Here is a 16,354-nt window from a genome sequence, read left to right on the forward strand (position 1 = left end):
AAGGAGGGCACTGCTGTTACAGACAATGAGCATGTAGCTTTTTTGTTCTATTGGCTGAATGCAATCATTTTCTGCTCCCGAAGTGTCCAAATGTCGAAGTTTTTCCTTCCCCTGGCTGCTCTGCTTCATGAAGGAAATAATCTCAATCTGGCCAAACTTCTTCTAGGGCATATCTTCGAAGAGCTTGGTCAATTTGTAAATTATCTTCGAAATAATTATTTAATCAGTACAGGTGGTCCTCTCTAGCTTCTCCAACTATGGCTTAATGCCATTTTCGAAAAATATATGACAAAGCCTAGAGGTGGTGCCACCTATAAACAGCACATCGAGGGCTTCAAATTGGCTGATTTTAAGCCAAATTTCCCAAAAATGCAATCAGACGAAGACTAATTTTGGGCTGTTTTTTCTCTCTTCCATACCTGTAAAGATTTTTATAATGAAAACCTCAATTTCACTCCTTTTATGCGTCGAAATTGTGGCCCTGCATGGCTTAAGCATTTGCTCTTTCCGAATGACACTGAAGAAAATGTACTTGCGAATCGAAGTTGGGTGAATTTGCTAGCTGTTCAAATAATTCCTACAGGGTTGCCCCAGCACAAAAAAGAAAGGTTCAAAGTGACCCTGTACGCCCCTCATTTCACAGCCAGACAACTGGGTTCTTCACAAGCCATCCCGACTCCACTGCCTCGAAACAATAAGCCATTTTGTCATATCACTCTGACTTCACAACAGGAACTCGATGCTTGCCTCTTAAAAAGTCAACAACAAAGAGAGTGTTTCAATTATCTCATCTATGATAGAAGTTCCTATATCACCAAATCCTGCTTCGAATGGTGGAGTGCTTACTACTCCAGGTACAATCGTACCTTAGAGGAAATCAAGCGTTCTGCTATTCGAACGACCACTGCTGCTAAGAGTTTCCCTAAAAGAACTCAAAAAAGAAAGACTGACACCACAACTTCCTCACGACAACCACCACGAAAGAGTCGAAGGACTCCTACAAGAACTTCCAGAAGGGTAATTTCTCTCTACCTTTACTCATGTATTTCAAATTGAAATATTTCAACAATTACATTTACTTAACAAGTCTTAATGGCAATTTTTCATTAGTTAGAATTGCAACCATCGAGTGAAAGCTCCTCTGACGATAGTGAACCATCCATTCAGAACATTCTTGCTGCATCCTCACAATCAGAGGATACAATTGATTCAGATCTAGGTCCCCAGCTAGTTCGAAAGCCAAGACTAATTCCGGTAACATGATCATTTCCATATATGTTTCATTTAAGTTAGAGAAAATCTTAACTTATAACTGTATACCTTATATGTCAGCCCACAACTGCTACTCAATCAATCACCTCACCTCCAACACCTGATCAGCCACTTCTACAACAACAACACGACCAGGGACAAACTACTTCTCACTCATCAATCCAGGTTACAAGATCTATTGAGCCTCTCCAAGTTGCTTTTCCACCTCCCCCTGGGACGCAGGTGGTTGATTTAACAAAAGAACCTACTCAACACTCTCCAACACAGACTTAGATCCTTGGACCTGTCTCTCTAGCCAATTAGGCTGCACTTTCAGCTGAATACCAAGTATCCCCAGATTCTGACTCTGTCTCACGAGTTGTTGAAACCACTGCTTCAGATTCTCCTCCATCAAAAGTCTTAGAAACCTTTCCTTCTCCCCAAAGGCCCTCCAGTCCTCCCCAGCAAGCTGAATTTCAAACTCCCCCTGATAAGGATATGGAAATTTGGGTGTTTCTACCACACCTAAAAGTGCCATCCTAGCTAACCTGGTTTCCATTCTAAATCAAGCTATCCAAGAAGACGAAGTGCTAATTCCTGCACCCGTATTCCCTAGTCCTTCTACATCTGGTCCACCATCTGAGCTAAATGTTGATGCTCGGGAGCAGCTTCTATCACTCCTCAAACTCTTGGACCATTCACCTACTGACTGGATTAATGATACTGCCCTCAATAAGCTTTTGTCCAATCTCTTGAACTCTGCCTTTGAGCTTCCGGCTCCTACTCTACAATCTGCCATAGTCCGTCAATTCAGACAAATTGCCACCAACAGCGTAGTGATGTGAGTAACGGGAGTCAGCCAATTAAGAAATTATAATATAAGAAATACATTGCGAGTATAGTTCTTAACCAGCTGAAATCTACCTCATCAATTTAGAAAGGTTGTCACAAAATTAGAATAAAAATACTGGGAGTATGAGTCCCAGGTCGTCTCCCAACGAGTTACCAAAAAGGGTGCTAATTTATTAATTAGGAGTTTTCCAAGAGATTTTGAGTTTGGGCAATGAGCACAAGCATATAATTGTAAATTAAAGCAATGAAAATTAAAAGAGATTTATATTATTCTAAATAAAAAGCCTTGACTGGGGGAATGATTAATTGGAAGTTCTATCCTTATTGGAATTCTCTCAAGTGTAGTATAAAGAGGTTGTTATTTTCACTTAGTTAACCCTTACTAAATAAAGGAAAGTCAAGTGATTGAGCTAACTCTTATTCGCAAATCCTAATCCTCTCCCTTGGGAAGGTCTAGCGTTAGTAAATATAGAATTAGCCAACAACTTCCAATTTAACTAATCACTTGAGCATTCCAACTCAAGTGTCTCCTCTTAATCAACCCCCATGTCAAGTTGGGAGTCTACTCCATCAACATGGATACCATCTTCGTTATTGGGAGTTTGGAGTAGAAAAGAGACATGATAATTTAAATAAAATAGGGATTGAAAATTAATTAAAAATAAAAGTAATCCTTTGCATTAATAAATTCTAAAAATAATCCAATTCTAACTCTAAACAAGAATTAAGAATATGGAATAATAAAAGAGTAAGAAAACAAACTAGAATAATATCTTCAACGGAGGTGATGACTCTTCAATATCCAAAGCAAAAGCATAAAACTAATAAACTATGAATGTAAAAGAAAACCTAGAGGAAGAGTAGTTTTCTTTCTAGATTCATATCTAAAAACCTAAAACTATGCTAATGAGAATATGTGTTGAGTCTCTGCACGTTCCCTGGCTCTAGTCTGTATTTCTAGGCCGAAAACTGGGTCAAAACTCGGCCCGAAATCACCCCCAGCATTTTTTGTTATTTTTGCAGATCGCGCATGTCACGTGTACGCGTCAGTCACGCGTGCACGTCATTTGGCAAATTTTCTTGTCACGCGTATGCGTCAGTCACGCACACGCGTCGTCTTGCAGAACTCCAATCCACGCATACGCGTCAGGCACGCGCACGCGTCGCTGCAAATTTCTTCATGTTGCGCGCTCGCGTGAGCCATGTGTGCGCGTCGATGCTCGCTAGTTATCTCCTTAGTTTCTTGTGTTCCTTCCATTTTTGCAAGCTTCCTCTCCATTCTCTAAGCCATTCCTGCCCTATGAAGCCTGAAACACTTAACACATGGATCACGGCATCGAATGGTATAAAGGAGAATTAAAATACATAAATTAAAGACTTCTAGGAAGCAAGTTTTCAACCATAAAACAAAACTAGGAAGGGATTGTAAAATCATGCAAATCATATGAATAAGTGGGTAAGGACTTGATAAAAACCACTCAAATGAGTACAAGATAAACCATAAAATAGTGGTTTATCACGTAGCTATCCGAACAAGTTCCAAGAAGTCGAAAATGAAGAGGCTAAGATCAAAACTGAGGCAGAAGGCTATACTATAGCCCTTCAACCAATTAAAGCCTCCCGTGAAGAATTTGACTTGAGAATCTCTCAAGCTATTTCTATTCAAGCCCATTATGATAGGGAAGAAATAAAGCTTGAAAAAGAATTAGCCCTGTTAATGAAAAACTGGCCAAAATTCGCAAGAGAAGAGCCGATATAGCCATACCTCTGGCTATTGCCCAGCAAGAACAACAACAACTCATCCAAGAAATTGTTTCTATTGAGACCAAACAAGAAGAATATGGAAAAAAACTTGAAAAGGTCCAATACGAAAAATTTAGGCATGCTGAGGCACTTTCGGCTCTGAACAATGAAAGAGTAAAGCTACGCTCGGACTTGGCAAGACTCATGGCACCTCATATTTCTTCTCCTTAAACTTCAGTAGTTGTAATAGTTTCCCTTTCTCTTGGACTTATGCACTTTAGTTTTAATTTAACAAACAATGATATTGCTTTAAGTACTTACCATTAATTGAGTTGATGATATTTCTCGATTCAATATCCTTGATTCGATATGCATTCCCCGAATACAAACTTATCACTTAAAAAGGGCCTTCCCAATTATGGGACCATTTGCCAAGAATTCTCATTTTTTTTTCCATTGGAAAAATAACTTTTAAAACCAACTCACCTATACTGAAACATTTCTACTTTATTCGATGATTATAATTTCGAGCAATACTTTCTTTTTGTTGAATCATATTTTCAAGTGCCCATATTCGCTCTGAGTCTAATTCATTTAACTCATCAAACATAGCATTCCAATAATCATCAACCGGTAAGTCATTCTGTTTTGATACCCTTAAAGTATTCAAATTGATTTCTAATGGGAGCACAACATCATGGCCATAAACTAATTTATAAGGTGACGTACCTGTCGATTCTCTTGGTGAATTTCGATAAGCCCATAGTACTTGACTTAACACTTCATGCCAAGTTCGAGGTCTATTTCTGATTTGTTTTTTAATCAAACCTATCAGAATTTTATTTGCTGCCTCAACTTGCCCATTAGCCTGTGCATAATAAGGGGTTGAAGTAACCATATTGATATTCCTCGAGGCTGCAAAATTTTTAATTCGCTGACCAGTAAATATAGTTCCTTGATCAGTGCTCAATGTTTGAGGAATCCCGAATCGATGGATTATATGCTCCTCAATAAAGTCTATAATTTCATTTTGGCCAACTTCTATAAGAGGAACTGCTTCAACCCACTTTGTGAAATAATCAATTGCAACCAAGATAAATTTATGATGTTTCGATGAAGGAGGGTGAATCAAACCAATTAGATCTAAAGCCCAACCTTTAAATGGCCATGGTTTTATGATCGAATGCAACTCAGATGCTGGAATCTGTTGTATCGAACCATGCTTTTGACACTCCTAACATGCCTTTGCATATTCAACACCATCTTTGATCATAGTTGGCCAATACACATGATTGTGATATAACACCCATTTCATCTTCTTCCCAGCCTGATGGGCACCACATATCCCTTTATGGACATCACCCAAAGCAATATTTTGATCATCTTGGCTTAATTACCTCGACAAACTTCCGTCGATTCCTTTCTTATACAATTTATCAGCCATTAAGACAAAATTTATTGCTTGCAATTTTATCTTTCTATTAACTGGGATATTGGGATTTTTTAAATACTCAGCAATAGACTTTCTCCAATTATTATCTTCCCATTCATCCATACACAAAGCCTCACTTTCATCTGCAGGCACCAAAATTTGATGGAGGCTAGCTAATTTTCCCAAAGTTTCTGGCCTGACTCTATATCTCAAAGCAATCTAGGCCAACTCATTGGTGATCTCATTATGAATCCTTGGAATGTGAACCAAAGAAACTTTTCGAAAAGAAGTTAACAACTCCCAAGCCGTTGTTAAATATTTTTGCAACTTCTCAATATTGCATTTAAACTCCTTCGATAACTGCTTTAAAACTAACTGAAAATCACCTAGGATTTGGACTTCCAAAGCTCTATTAACGATCAATATCTCAAGACCCAGAATTAAAGCTTTGTACTCTGCCATATTATTCGAGCAAGGATACTTTAACTCGAACAGAAACTTTGATGGAATCCCTTCTGGTGAAATAATAAGAATTCCAACCCATGCATCATCTTTGTGCTTCGATCCATCAAAATACAAATTCCAATAATCGAATTTTATATCGATTGCAGTTAACTTCCAATAATCGACTTTTATATCGATTACATTTGCCCCCTGGTCATTCAGATTATTCGAATTATCAACGAGAAAATCTGCAATGACCTAGCCTTTCACATCTTTGGCCGGGACATACTGTAAATCAAACTCCGTCAATGCTAGCATCCATTTTCCTAAACGACTCGTAACATCAGAAAACTTAATATATATTTGATGAGATCAGTTTGTGCTATAACTTTTACTGATTTTGCAACCATATAACATTTTAATTTCATACAAGCATAGTACAAAGATAAACACAATTTTTCTATCGAGGAATACCTTGTATCGATATCAGTTAGCACTCGACTAAGGTAATAAACTGCCTGTTCATGCCCATTCTCATCATTTTGGGCTAACATGCACCCAATTGTGTTTAAAGATGCTGCAATGTATAATTTCAAGGGCTCATGTGGACGAACGTTCGCCATAATCAGAGCCTTAGATAAATAAGCCTTAATCGAATCGAATGCTAATTGATGCTCATTTGTCCATTCGAACTGAGAATCATTCTTTAGTTTCACTAAAGGTGTAAACACTCGAGTTCGGTCAGAAAGATCCGAAATGAACCTCCTGAGGTAATTCACCTTTCCTATGAAAGATTGCACTTCCTTTTTCGATTTAGGTGCAGACAATGCCAATATTGCATCGGCCTTGATTTTGTCGATTGCAATTCCTTTTTTATGAACAACAAACCCTAGGAAATTCTCAGCTGATACACCAAAAGCACATTTCAAAGGATTCATTTTTAATCCCTTCTTTCTCATGGTAACAAATGCTTTCCTTAGGTGATCAATATGTTGATTCACCGAAATCGACTTGACCATAACGTCATCGATATAAACCTTCATAAATCTCCCAATATACTCATGGAATATAACATTCATTGCTCGCTGGTAAGTTGCACCAGCATTTTTCAAACCAAAAGGCATAACTACAAATTCATAAGTGCCTAACGCTCCAGGACAACGAAATGCAGTTTTAGACACATCATCTTCTGCAATGAAGATTTGGTTATATCCTGAATAACCATCCATAAAACTTTAAATTTTGTTTCCTGCTGTAGAATCAATCAACATATCTGCAATTGGCATAAAATACTCATCCTTTGAGGTAGCATTGTTCAAATCTCAAAAATCAATGCATACTCTTAGCTTTCCATTTTTCTTCATTACAGGCACAATATTCGAAACCCATTCGACATAGCGTGCAGTTCGAATGAAGTTTGCTTTAATTAACCGTTCTATTTCTTCCTTGATCTTCTGATTGATTTCTAAAGCAAAACGACCAGGGGTTTGCTTCACAGGTCGAGTATTAGGTTTCAATGCTAATCGATGTTCTACAAGAGAACGATTGAGACCAGGCATCTCATGATAATCCCAAGCAAAACAATCTTTAAATTTATGTAAAAGATGGAAAAGTTCAGTTTGAAAAGGATCGACAAGATCTTTACAAATATATGTAATTCGAACATCATCAAGAGTCTCTAAATTAATTTCTTCTAAGGGATCTTGAGATTCAAACCCTTTAAATTGGTCATCATCTTTTACTGAATATTTTTCGAAACCCAAAGGTTCTAAATCATAGATGCAATCGAAAGAGAAATCAACAGATTCATTAGAAATAGAATATACTGGATCGTTTACTAGATTAATATCAACTTGAATTTTAACACAATGTGTCTCTGCTATTAAATCAGCAGTTTGTCTTGAAACATCACTTGTATTACATGAAGAATAAAAACTAAAACCATGACAAAACTCGATAGAAGGCATCGAGTTACTACAACTACTTAAAGAACTTGCATTCCTAAATGATTCCACTTCATCAGAGGAATCACTTTTATTTCCTATAGAAAGAGAATTACTTAGATAATTATGTAAAGTTATGAGGTAGTCTGAAACATCCTAAACCTGGTCCATCGAGCAAGCCTTCAGTAACCCCTAAGAGAGACAATCCCAGCCAGTTGGGCTCAGATTCAATTGTGGGTAACGTAACTTCACCGTTAGACCTTCCGAGGATAAGTAACAACCTTCACAATTATTGAGTTTAGCATCTTGTCAACACTTAAAGGTTTCAATTTTGGATTATACATCCTGAAATCAACATGCAGTTGCTCAACATAAAGACTCGAATCTACCTTAACGATCTCAAGTTTGCCATCTTCCCTCGAAAGAAGGACGCTTTGATCCACAGTCGAAGGTACGGCCCCAATACCATGGATCCAGTCTCGCCCCAATAAAGCATGGTAACTTGCTTTTGATGGTACCACCACGAAACAGTATTTTGTTCAGATAATCCAACCTTCACTCCCAAAGTAACAAGACCTTTTGCTGGCATCGAAGAACCACTAAAGTCTATCACAACAATGTTAATAGGGATCAGATCATCAGGATGCTTTCCCACTTTCATCAGCATCCTTTTTGGCAAGAGACTTATTGCTGCTCCACCATCAATCAGAACTTTGTTCACTTTAATCCCACTCAAAGTAGTGGTGATATGGAGTGGGCAGAGATGGGATTTCTGCCTTTCAGTAGGCCTCAAGAAATAGCCTGGCTCATCCTCATATCGGATGAAGGAAAAATCTTCCTCGGCTTCCATGTCATAGTCTTCCTCTGGGTCACCTTCATATTCCCCTAGATACTCAGTTGGAATAATTGAAATTGTTCCAACCATTTCATCATCCCCTTCCTCGAAGTACTCTTCATCCAAATCAACTTCCTTGCTTTTATCGACCCCCGAGGACTGAGCTATTGCCTTTCCCTTCTCCATCTTTGCAGGAGATGGAATCCCCTTTGGGCACGTCTCTCCGTCAGAAGGAAAGACAATTCGGGAATGAACGAAAGGCGTTGCCCCCTTGCTTATGTCTGCTTGAGGCTTTTTATTTTGATTGAAATTTCTTCTACCCCTATCCCTTGGGAATCCTCTGGCTCTTCCACAAAAATAAGGATACTGATTTCGAGGAGGTCCTCGATGTCCCCACTGAGGGTTCCATTGATACAGAGCATCTCGATTCTGGAATTCTTGACAATTCCGAATCTATTGTACACCTATAGCTTGAGACCGGCTTAAAGGTGCAACCACATTTTGTTGAGGGGTCTTAGAGCTTTGACCCTCTATATGTCAAATCAGCTGCCTCTGACGAGCTTGCTCTTCTCTATGAGCTAACTCCTTCTTCATCCTCTCTTTCTCAAAAATTGTTGCAACTTCAGCATCAAATATAGCATTACATCGTGGACATAAAGACACGTCTCTATCTTTAATCTTTTGCTGTACCAAGAAATCTAGCAGGCCATCTCCTGCTCGAGGATAAACAGATCGAACTTGTGACTCAAAATCATCCAGAGCCACATCAAAGTTATAAGATATTCCAACTATATTCATTCCAAAACATGGTTCAGTAAAACTAGCTTCGGCATCAAAAGGATTAGTATCCACTTTCATTTCATTCATCCCGTCATCGAACTTTAATCGTCCTTCCATTATAGCCTCCTGAATTAAATCCCTGAAATGAACATAGCTATTAGTCGAATGACTGGTTGCTTGATGAAATTTGCAATAAGGTTTCCCTTTCAAGTCTTTCACTGAAAGTAAAGTTCTACCCTCAGGCAGAATTAATTGTTTATCTTTAAGCAACACATCGAAAATATGATCAGATTTCGAAATATCAAAATTATTTTTCTTTCCACTTTTCTGTTTTGAATCATTCGACTTTTCATTACCAGGAAGCTTTTTAAGTAAAGAATAAACATATGAAGGACCTTTTTAAGTTCAGCCAAATCGATCTCTGTTTCGAAATCGAGTTCCTCTTCCGAGGACTCCATAGTCACATAAGCAACTTTCTCCTTTCGAGTGAAAGGCCTACTCTTTACCCTCGGCTCGTTCTTATGTTTCTCCTTTTCCTTTTTCATCAACTCTGCCTGACGAACAATTTCAGCCAAATGGACCAGATCAGGGATATGCACATTGACCAATTTTCGACGCATATAGAATCCTAACTCCATAACCGCTATTTTCACCACTTCAATCTCGGGTAATGAAACATAGCATCTACTTCTAGCATTTTTGAAATGTATCATATAATCATCAATGGTTTTACCATCCTCACATTTCAAAGCAACTAGATTAGTAACTGCCACATTCAATTCCCCTCAATAAAATTGAGCGTGAAAAGCAGTTTCCAACTGATTCCATGTTGTTATCGAATTTGGTTTGAGATTCAAAAACCAAGTAAATGCATTCTTCATTAACGAAAAAGGAAAAAACTTCATTTTCAAATTCTCATCATTGGCTAAATTTCCAATCTCAACCAAATATCGAGCAACATGTTCAGTGGTTGATTCTCCAACTTTCCCTGCAAATTTGTGATTATCTTTGGATTTTTCACCTCTCTTGGCACTTCAGTTATTTGAACAACTTGAGGGAAAGCAGACACAAAATGAGGTCGATTCATAAAACCAACGTTCAAGCCAACTCGATTGAGTACTTCTTCCACAATTCTTGTGACTTGATAACGTTCACCACCATGATTAGCACGTAATCTGGCTAAAACCTCATCAGCATCTTGACCATGGGAAACTATATGAGGATTTTCTCTATTCAAAACATTATTTTCATTTTGAAAAACATTTTCGAATCCTTCATTATTTCCCCTAGCATCCTGCCTCTCACCTTCCTCATAATCTATGATTCGAGCAATTTGTTCGACTTGTCTAGCAAGGCGTTCGAATTTTGACTCATGATCAGCCATCATAGGATTTAGAATTGTAGTCATTTGTTGAGTCAACAAATTGACTAGGTCATGATGACTTTCCTCTACATGCTGTCGATATACTGCCATCGAATTTGCAGCATTCGATGTAGAGCCCACATTATAATCGCGAGAATACTCAGAATGTTGTTGTAGGTTTTGAGAATTATTTCCTCCATTTACACTCTCAAATCGAACGGGAGGAACAAAACTATCCACCGGTGGAGTATAACCGGGAGGAAGGCCATAAGGGGGCCAATCAGTAGTTATTGGAGGAGGTGGCAAATTACCACGTGAACGAATGTTACGTCCAGAATTTCCAGTTTGCACAGTGGTAACCACTATGCTTTTACTTCCAATCACACCTTCCGAACGTGAAGTCACGTCCGCTTGTTGCACAATTACTGGTATGCTATCATTGGCCGATGAACCACCATTCACATTCGACAATTCATCAGCCATGTGAATGATCTTCCCACTCCTCAATTGTATACACCAAATGACTCCAGAAAACTATTTGACACACTTCAATTTAAAATTGTCCCACCGGGTGTGCCAATTTTTTTAGTCGATTTTTAGCAAATTGATGGTGGTTCGATATCTAATGGTCTGGGAGCGAAACCTACTCCTCTTTTGCAGGTACCAGTTTTCTATAAGTGCATCAAAGTGTCTTCGATTAGACAGATATTGAAATAACAAGTGAATTAAAATTTGTGAAAGAATAAAAGAAGTCAAAAACAATAAATTCGAAAAGGAAATTAATTGAAACAAAAAAGGTTGCGTTGAAATTTAAAAAAACCAGTAAAGGTGCCTTCGACTGGGTCAAAGGGCTTTTGACATGAAAATTAAAAGTACTGGAATATAAATTGCATTCGAAAATTAAATCCTTACCTAAAACGTAAATTTGCTTGAAAAGTAAAGTTTACAGAAAGATATATTGAAAAGATAAAGACATGTGGAAGGAACCCTACAGATAATTAAGTCGAAGCAGACTCAGTAAGTCTCTGGGGATGTGAGTGTGCGTGAGTAATTTCTGAAGCAAAGTTCCAACTCCTATTCCATAAAACTTTCTAATATTTATAGTTCACTTCTGTAACTGATTATCAATTACATGGTGCTTTCCTGAGTGCGCACTCCCAGGTAACCGCTCCCGCTCTTTTGCTAATAAAATATTACCCATCAATTCTTCACGTGATGAAAGCCTTCAACCTCTCCACCTATGTAACCGTTCGATCTATCATTCGAGCAACTATTTGGTTTTCTATTTGAATACCTATTCGATTAAGCCTGCTCGATTTAATGAGGTGTCCAAAATCAAGTTAGTGACGAGTAACTCCCTACTAATGCTTGCACGAGCGCTTCTTCGATATCTGCCTCCATCCCAATTATCTCTTTAATACTTTGAATTGACTCATCCTAAACAAAAAATATTTTTCGACTAACAGGTGTATATATGTAATTGATGTATGGTATAATAACTATGATTTTCAATTGTAACAGAATCAATTTTTAAACCCAAAGCTCAAACTCTTTTTCTCTCTTCTTTTCTTTCTTTTCTTTCACTTTCTTTCAACCTTCATGAATGTCCTTAACAATTCTCTTCTCTATTAAGCTCACTGCATGGGTTTGGAACTTAGCTATCAAGAAGTTAAAAACAAGAATAAAATTAAAATTTATTTTAAATATTAAAAATAAAATTAAATAAATTAAACTATATTTTTTAAAGGTTTTTAAAACATTGAGAAACAATAAGTTTATCCAAAAAATTTATTATTTAAAATACAATGATGGGTGAATTTATCCTCGAATCCAACTTAAAGGGTTACTACTACATATGTAACACCCTACCACACAGAGCTTTATGCTTAAGTCGTAAAACAGAGGTGGTGTAGTATTACAACCTCAAAAAAATATATATATATATATATATATATATATATATATATATATATATATATATATATATATATATATTGGAAGAATATAATATACGAGAAGCCTTGAAGAATAGGTAAAGCAAAATCGCAAAAAATAAAAGTGCAACGCTCCGGGATAACGTAACTTGCGTGCGAAGAAACTAAAGCACACACACACACACACACACACACACACACACACACACACACACACACACACACATATATATATATATATATATATATATATATATATATATATATATATATATATATATATAAAAAGAGAGTAGAAGGTCAAGGGTACAACTTAAGCAAGCTCCTAACTCAGCCTGCGAAGCTAAGGCTGGCCGGAGAATATTTATGTACATACATATAGATAACCATAACCCAAAATACATCAAAGTAACCCTAATTCTCCATAAGCCTCTATGAGATGTAACAGTAAAGTATATATATACATAAGGAAAGTCTGTACATATATAGATAACAAAATAAAACAAAATGTAAACTCCCAAAAGCACACTTCGCTGTAGAGGAATCCAGATGCTTAGCGAGGTGCCTCTCAACCTGCATCTGAAATCCACAAATATCGTATGGGATGAGAACCGGGGGTTCTCAGCATGGTAAAGGTGTTACGCACATAAGATATAAGGTCCTGGGAATGCCAGAGGCAATCTTAGAATGCCGACACTCTGATTTTAAAACTTAAAGAACTAAAACAGAAACCAAGAATCAGGGTGATTTTCTAAGGCTTTCTAAACTTAACCAATTCCTTAAATCTAAGTAAAACTTACCTAGAACCCTAAATCTCTCTACCTTCCCTCTATTTCTCTATCTCCGATGAAATTACACAGACAATGGCACACACAGGTAGAATACAAGTAACATAGACAACAAATATAACAAATAGCATATTATAATCACTTAGGAAATTCCAATTAATGCACAAGCAAAGCGAACAATATGCACATGATGTATGCTTGTCCTATGGCTGATGAGTCTCATCTGTTAGTTATAAAGCCAAACTCGACATGTCCGGTAGCTAACCCTGGACAGAACACCAAACACGGAGCAAGTGGGACAATGCCTCAACCCTTGCATCTTACCCGCGTACCTGGAGCAGGGGACAACCTCACCATTGCCTCTTACCCAGGCGGTGTTATAGTTCTCAACCCAGAGTAAGCGGCGACAGAATTCCACCCTTGCATTTTACCCGGAGCTTCGAACTCTTAACCGGAGCAAGTGGATATACCACTGCATCTTACCCAGCAATCTCGCTTCTTACCCGGAGCAAGTGGATAAGGCCATTGCGCCTTACCCGGAGGCATAATACAATCACATTCAATCCCATCATCATTAAAATTTATTCAAATCAACCACCATCACACCTTAAAGTCATCATCATTTTCAACCCATCTTTCACTCAATTGAAATTCGTTATTATCATCTTCATAATTATATAAGTTTAATTAACACTTCTCAAGCTTAAAATCGCCCCCTTTACAATCATTAGTTCATTACTCCACAACTTGCTTCACTCCCAAGTTACCTCTGCTTCCTAGCTTCCTCTTATTACTAGGCTTACTACTATGAACTAGTTTTAAAGGAATGAAAATAGAGGTTTAAAAGTTCAAAATTTAGCTTTAAAACACAAAACCTTAATTTGCTGAAACAGGGGCCACGCGTACGCGTGTTTGTGCGAATTTCCATGGTCGCGTCATGTGCAGGTGGTCACGTACGCAACCCCTCAAAACCATTGTTTGCGTACGCAAACACACTGCTCACGTATGCAAGATGCCAAACCCAAAGAGTTTGGTCGCGTCGCGTGCAGTGGTTGCGTACGCAAGCTGTGCAGAATAGCAAAAATAATGAATGCTGCAGAATTTTCAGTTCTGCCCTCCAAACTTTCGATGCGCATAACTTTTTTTGTTTTAAAATATTTTTCATCTATTCTTAAATGGCGTAAACCTCCCAGACCCAATTTTCATATGAAACAGGTTTGAAACAATTTGGGGGTCCGGAAGCCGAGTTATGGCTCGCCGAAGTTCAGCTAAAAATTCGTTTTACACAAAAACCTCAAACCTCAATTTTCACTCAACAATTCCAAGGTTCTTGATAAACCACTATTTCATGGTTTATATTGTGTTTAAATCGTGTGGTTTTATCATGATCTTTGCCCACTTATTCATTAAATAAGCATGCATTTATATTTCCTTCCTAAAGATGTTTTATGGTTGAAAACTTGCTTCCTAGAGACTTTTAATTATGTATTTTATTTCTCCCTTATTCCATTCGATGCCGTGATCTGTGTGTTAAGTGTCTCAGGCTTTATAGGGCATGAATGAGTTGGAGATTGGAAGGGAAGCCTGCAAAAATGGAAGGAACACAAGAAATTGAGGAGATGACCAGCGAGAAGCGACGCGGCCGCATGGATGACGCGACCGCGCGGAAGAGAGCAATTTGAAGCGACGTGGCCGCATGAATGACGTGACCGCACGGCATGGAATAGCACGAGTGACGCGGCCGCATGGGCGACGCGTCCACGTGGCAAAGCAGAAACGCGAATGACGCGTCCGTATGAGCGACGCGATCGCGTAACGTGCGCGATCTGCATAATTTGCAGATTCGCTGGGGGCGATTTCGAGCCCTATTTTGACCCAGTTTTCGGCCCGGAACAGTAGACTAGAGCCAGAGAACATGCAGAAACCAAAAACAACATTCATTCTACACGGTTTTAGTTTTTAGATCTAGTTTTACTCCTCCTCTAGGTTTTTTGTTCTCTACACATTCATAGTTCTTAGGATTTTAGTTTCTTTAGCTTTTTGCATTGTGATATTGAGAAGAGTTATTACCTCATCAAGACTTCGTCATTCTAGTTCGTTTTCTTTACTTGGCTTACTCTTCCATGTTCCTTGCTTTGTTTAATTTTACCATTGGAATATTTTTAGCATTATTTAATACAAGGATCACTTTTATTTTTAATTGATTATTTTCAATTTTTATTTATAATGTCTTTCTTTAATTCCTTTTCATATGCTACGAATTTTACCTTTACAATGAGTGAGTAGTTCCCTAACTTGATGGGGAGTTGATTGAAAGGAACCCTTGAGTTGGAAGGTTCAAGAGAAAGATTGCAATTGGGTTATTGTTGGATTGCTCTCTAATTCCTAACACCAATCCTCCCCAGAGTGGATTGGGACTTGTGAATAGAACAGCATCCCAACTTGTTTTACCTCCATTTACTTAGTAAAGGATAACTAAACGAAATAACTCTCAATTGTCAATTAACCTTAAGAGTGTTCCATCAAGAATAGGGCTTCCATGTAATCAACTCCCAGTCAAGGCTTTTATTTACATTATTCAATTTTATCAATTTAATTTCTTGTTTACTCAACTCAACTCTTTTCAAAAACATCTGATTAATAAAATAGCACCATTTCCTGCAACTCGTTGGGAGACAACCTGGGATTCATACTCCCAGTATTTTAAATTCAATTTTCTGTGACACCTTTCTAAATTGATAGGCGGATTTCTGGCGAGTTAAGAACTATACTTGCAACGTACATATTTCAACAATTTTTAATTCGCCAAATTCTGCCCGCATCAATTTTTGGCGCCGTTGCCGGGGAGTTGCAATAGAGTGCTAAAGTTATTAATTAGAATTTATTTATTTACATTTTATTTTACTTCGCTACTATGAGCTGCCTGTTTCTTTCGTCAAATGACGCGTTCACTTCCTGATCCGCGCTTGCTAATATTCGATCCTGAAAT

Source organism: Arachis hypogaea, chromosome 17 (assembly GCF_003086295.3).
Source record: "Arachis hypogaea cultivar Tifrunner chromosome 17, arahy.Tifrunner.gnm2.J5K5, whole genome shotgun sequence".
NCBI classification, from domain to species: domain Eukaryota; kingdom Viridiplantae; phylum Streptophyta; class Magnoliopsida; order Fabales; family Fabaceae; genus Arachis; species Arachis hypogaea.